Source organism: Belonocnema kinseyi, chromosome 5 (assembly GCF_010883055.1).
Source record: "Belonocnema kinseyi isolate 2016_QV_RU_SX_M_011 chromosome 5, B_treatae_v1, whole genome shotgun sequence".
Classification (NCBI taxonomy): domain Eukaryota; kingdom Metazoa; phylum Arthropoda; class Insecta; order Hymenoptera; family Cynipidae; genus Belonocnema; species Belonocnema kinseyi.
The window spans coordinates 63816520-63822553 of record NC_046661.1 but is presented as its reverse complement, the minus strand read 5'-3'; positions in this window follow the sequence as shown (position 1 = coordinate 63822553).

The following is a 6034-nucleotide window of genomic DNA, read 5'->3' as shown; positions in this document are numbered from 1 at the left end:
ATTTTTATCATTCTTTAATACATAACGGTAAAAAGATCGTGAAAAATAGTAGAAAATTCATGTTCTCGGTTAAAAGATCATCTTTTTCATTGAAAACTTAATTCTTTTTTAAAATTTGTTGATTTTAAATTGAAAATTTAACTATTTTATTTATGCTTCAAAATTGATCTTGTACAGTAATAAATTCATCTATTTGTTTGACGATTTCAAGATTTTTGTTTTCAAAGAAAAAAATCAAATAAGCTGGATGTTTCTGAATGTTTCAAATAAAAAGAATTTTGAGTTTCTCAAGAATTTTGAAATATTAAAAAAAAGATTTATGGAGGATTTAAAATTATTTTTTATTTCGAAAAAGTTCATAACTCAATAATGTTAGGAAAAATGGGAATCAGTTTAAAAGATGTTTAAAAGTTCCGAAAGATTTCAAAAATAATTTGAAAATATTTAATAGAATTTAGAAGATAATTGATATATTGACGATTTTCAAAATGAATGTTAACCTTTTATATTGAAAAATTATATAATTTCAAGAGGAGGTATAAAAGTATGTTACCACTGAAAAAATTCCAAAAGGGATGACTTAAAAATCCCCAAATATGAAATCTCTGTCACCTGAATAATAATTTTATAAAAATTGTATTACAAAATAAACTAAGAACACGTGCACTTTGAAAGAAAAAAATGTTCTGCCTAAATTTTCTTCATGCCTACATAATAACATTTTTCAAACAAACTTTGCAGGATTTGATTCAACAACGTTTTATATCGAAATTTATTTTATTTATTTTTTTTATTAATAACAAATTCAATTTTTTAGAACTTTTTTGTATTTTTTAAAGAGATTCAATGCACGTTTTCAAACAAAATGTTTCATCCAGAAATATATATTCGATTAACATATTTTCAATGAATAAATAATATTTAATGAACAATTATTTGAATTGTTTAAATTCGGGAATTTTCTAGTTCGGTTATTTTATGATTCAGCAATTTTCATTTGGAATTTTTTTAATTCGGAAATATCTTATTATGCGGAATTTTATTGTTCGTGAATTTTTCAATTCGAGTTTGAGATTTCGGGACTTTTATAATTTCGGGAATTTTATTATTTGGTTATTTAGCAATTCACGAATTTTACAGTGTCGGGAATTTTATTTTTCGGGATTTTTCAGTCGCTTTTTCCGAAAAATAGAATTTCCATCGCCATAAAAATTCCAAAATTATAACATTGTCGAAATTTAAAAGTCCCGAAAACTTTTTTAATGTTTAAAGTTTTTTTAAATTATTGTTTTAATTTAAATTAACAATAATTGAACGAATGTATTTTTGGATAAAAAATGTTTGAAAATGTCCATTGTATTTTTGTACATTACAAAAAAACGCTGGAAAAAATAATATTAAAAAAAAATAATAATAAAATAAAAGTCGCGCTAAATCAGTCTGAATTGAATCCTACAAAGTTTGTTTTATTTAAAGCTCACGTGTTTTTAAATTTATTTTTATATAACATTTTTGTACAAATATTGTTATTTTAAATTAAATTTTTTTTTAAATATAACATTGAATAAAGTTTCTATAATAAAAATATTTGATTATTTTATTTTCAATAAATAAATAATATTGATCCCAAAACTGTTTTCTAAATTTCTGCAACTCGGGAATTTTCTAGATGGTATGTTTTATAATTTGACAGCATTTGGCCTGGAATTTTATTATTCGGGAATTTTCAAATTTGATAATATTGTAAACTGTCCAGAATTTCATTATTCTAGATATTAGGTAATATCAGAGGCTCATCTCTGGTAATATGTTGTCGTGATTTTCAAGCACTGGCACTCTGTCTCACACTTCTCGCGGGAGAAAAGGAGATAGCAAATCACAGTGCGCATGCCCCCTTCCTCGTGAGTATTGTGCATAAACGCAATAAATGTATAGTTACCGGAGTCAGAAATACGTTCTGACTGCGCACTTCACGTCTTCACTTGTCTGACACCCGCATGCGCAATTCTGCATGCTACGGAATTCAAAAATGCGTACTAATTCAAGTTTCCTTACATAATCCATTTTTTTAAATTAATCTTTTTATCTGAAATAAAATCTCTAAGTTTGAAAGTAAGATTTTATTAATGAAATATAAAATAATAATAAGATATTACAGCTTTCTTTTCTAAGTTAATTTATTGTTTTAAAATTAGGACTAACTACAAAAAAACACTCATCAACTTTTTAGTAAAATATTAAATTTATTGATAAAGTGATTTTCGCATAACAATATGTGAATAAATTTAGTACATACATACATTTTAAAATGACGGGTACACAACAACGTGGAAAAGGGATTTTTACATGTAAGTGTGATCAAATTTGCTGTGAATATTGATCATTTGTCCGCCGTTTATGAGGCCATCTACAATATCACTGGCTGATGACTTCGTAAATATACTTACTTGTTTTCGTTTCTTCTTTGTAGAATAAAGGCGCAATTGTCTATCAACTTTTTTATTAGCATTCACAGTGTCTCTCGTATGAAGTTTTATAACATCACATTTATTCGAAATACCGAGAACTTGGTCCAAATGTTTATTGATGATAACCGAATCAGAATCTGGAATGTCAACGGTATTACACAAACTCAAAATGCTTTAAATTTTTGTAGAAATTATTTCATTCGAATTTTGGCACCCCCCAAGATTCTGGTTACTAAGCTCCATGAGCCTTTATTCTCAACATATTGTCTATACAAGAGCACTTATGAACATGCAAAATCAATTATTTCTTTTAATTCAACTAATTCTTATTTTGTTTAGGTCTTTTCAATCTTCATAATTTTATCGTAAACTGGGAAATCAATTATAAGTTTCAAACCTTTATCGAAAATATTTCTCTATAATTTGTGCTATATTCATACTGTTAACATTTTAATTTAAAGTATAAAATACCTTTGTTTTAACAATTTTTAATGCGACTCAATAATGATAATAGTAAAAAGACATTATGCTCAAAATTCCTGAATTGGAAACTCAGCATCATTGGCGCGTTCTCAACGATATTAATTAGAGATATTTTATGATATAATCATGTGCGCACATGGCAGAATTACAAAAATAATATATAAAATGTATAATTATATCCGAGATGAAGTTGGAGATTGCTTATGCCGTATATTTGATTTTGACCGACTTACCGCAGCGCGCCCTGTTTGCCTTAGCCTTCCGAGAACTAAAATTAAAGGTCCAAAAGCGCGCCCTGTTTGCCTTACTGTTATTTTTCGGGAACTAAAATGAAAGGTGGCTTACCTGCTACTCACTTGATAAAACAGGGTTCAATCTGATAAAGTCGGTAGAGAAGATCGGAGTTGGTAACAATTATGCATAATAAAATAATAAATTAAGAAAAATGTATCAAATCTACTCCTTTAAACTTAATTATTTAAATAAGCTTTGGCTTTAATGATTTTTTCAATTAGAAAATGTTATCATAATAAAGATAATTTTTTATTTATTATCTTCAGTTCTTAGAATAATATAATTATTAATTAATTTACAATTAATACTATGAATAATTATACCTAATTATTTTGATCCATGTTATTTAAATTTAAATTCATTTTTGTGGTTTTAAAGATAAGGAGTTTATAAAATAATAATTAGAGTATGATCTTCAATTCAATAGATTCTATATTAGAAGCTATTCAATATCAATATTATTAATATTTAACATAATTTTCATTGCTTACACACTCACGCACACGCACACACGCACACACACACACATATATAATTTAGAATCGTAGACTAAAATTCTACTTCTTTCGGTTCAGCTGAAAGAAAATCTAAATTAGTAGTTACCATTTTTATTTTTTATCAAAAGTTTAATAATAATTGATATAACTATTACTTTTCTTGGAACTTTTCTTGAATATCGATACGATAAATTATTAATACTAATTTGAAAAGATTTTTACGTAAGATTTCAAATGTGATATTATATTTATAGTTAATTAAGTGGTTAATAATTACTAATATTTCATTAAATAAGAAAGCTTTAACTTTGACAAGTTTTTAATTTAAAAATTGTAATCTGTTCGAATGAAACATTATTCAATCTTGATTACTCTGAATTAGTCTAATTTAAAAAATTGAAGTTGGTCATTTGTTTTTCAGAGATTCTGATACAAAAATCGTTTAATATATGTATTTTTTTAAAATTTCAAGCAAATTCAATTAGAACTTAGTCAATATCGTAAAAAAATTTTAATCTTACTATATGATATGTACATACAAAGAGGAGAGAAATACTGTCTTGATTTGGAAGAACACCGTCCGCCTACCGTTAATTGCTTCAGTTGACTTTATCCGATTTGCAGTTAACGGTGTTCTTCCAAATCACGGCAGAATAGGCATTTCGTTGCCGGATCTAAATAACGAGCGGGCTGTTATAAATAGATCTTGGATTGCTAAACCTCTATTGCTTTTGCAAACCAACATGATTCACTCCCCCTTGTAACTTATGATCAATCCCCGCGCCCAAGTTAGGTAGCATGTGGCTAGTCCCCTCCTATCCCTATGACCATCAGAGGCGGTGGAGCCTTGCCAAGAGGACATAGGGGCCAATGCCTCCCATAGAAATCGACTAGGGAGGGCCAAAGTCTTGATTTGCCTACTCGTAAATAAAATGCTTAAACTCATCCGATCGTAGGATATAGAAGCCTTTCAATTCTTTCTTGCTTTTTTTAATCTTTAAAATCTATCTGGAATTTATGTGGTATAAAAGAAGCCTTTCCGAATTCTTTTATATTTATCCGAAACAGAGAGAAATAGAGAGTCACAATGCATTAGAAATATCAGTTGACAAAAACATGGCGCCCCCTACTCGCCCGTATACCCGTGATGGTCATTTCATTGATATATATATCGATTTTAAATCCACGAGTGATTCCAGCATTCGGTCGGTGTGCAAAGAAAACTGCACCACCGACAATGACCGACATGAGGTAAATGAAAGTGGCCCTCAACTCTTATCATGTGTACGTCGCGTGGCCATCGTAGGTATATCGCACGCACGCAACCTGATATCGGCTTTGACAGAGGCAGATTTAGAATTGAGATTGCTGATATTTTATTTTTACGTCCAGTTAAACTGTTCGATTGCGAAGCAAGCAGTTTTTCACAGATTCCATCTGACACATAAATGACTCAATTTTGTTTGTTTTTAACTGTCCAGTGTTTCACCTTTAAATCGGTTTGTACATGTTGTATATTTGTGCTACAATTCTTATCCATAGCTGGCTAACTCTAATGTTAGATGAATCAAATCTGCAAATACCTGAAGAAATTGTAGGTTATGTTTCTATGTTTACCTTCCAGCTCCACTCTCCTCATCATTGTTTTCAGGTTCTTTTTTCAGAATTCTCACACCAGGTGCGATCGAAAAATCGTTGGATTATCAACATCAACCCCTAAATATTTGACTTAAAAAAAGAAAGTCAACCACATAGTTAAAGAGACTCGATTTTTAATTTAAAAATTTTTATTATCAAATTTCGCAATCAGAAATAATCTCTTTCGTTTAAAAATTCAACTATTATGTTGAACATTATTCCATTTTCGACAGATTTCATGTTTCAAATGAAAAATTCGATTTTCAATTTGAAAATTTTTACTATTAAATTTCGCAATCAGAATTAATCTCTTTCGTTTAAAAATTCAACTATTATGTTGAACATTATTCCATTTTCAACAGAAGATTTCATCTTTCAAATGAAAAACTCGATTTTCAATTTGAAAATTTTGCTATTAAATTTCGCAATCAGAATTAATCTCTTTCGTTTAAAAATTCCACTATTTTGTTGAACATTATTCCAATTTCGACAGAAGATTTCATCTTTCAAATGAAAAACTCGATTTTCAATTTAAAAATTTTTACTATTAAGTTTCGCATTCAGAAATAATCTCTTTCATTAAAAATTCAACTATTATGTTGAACATTATTCCATTTTCGACAGAAGACTTCATCGATTAAATGAAAAACTCGA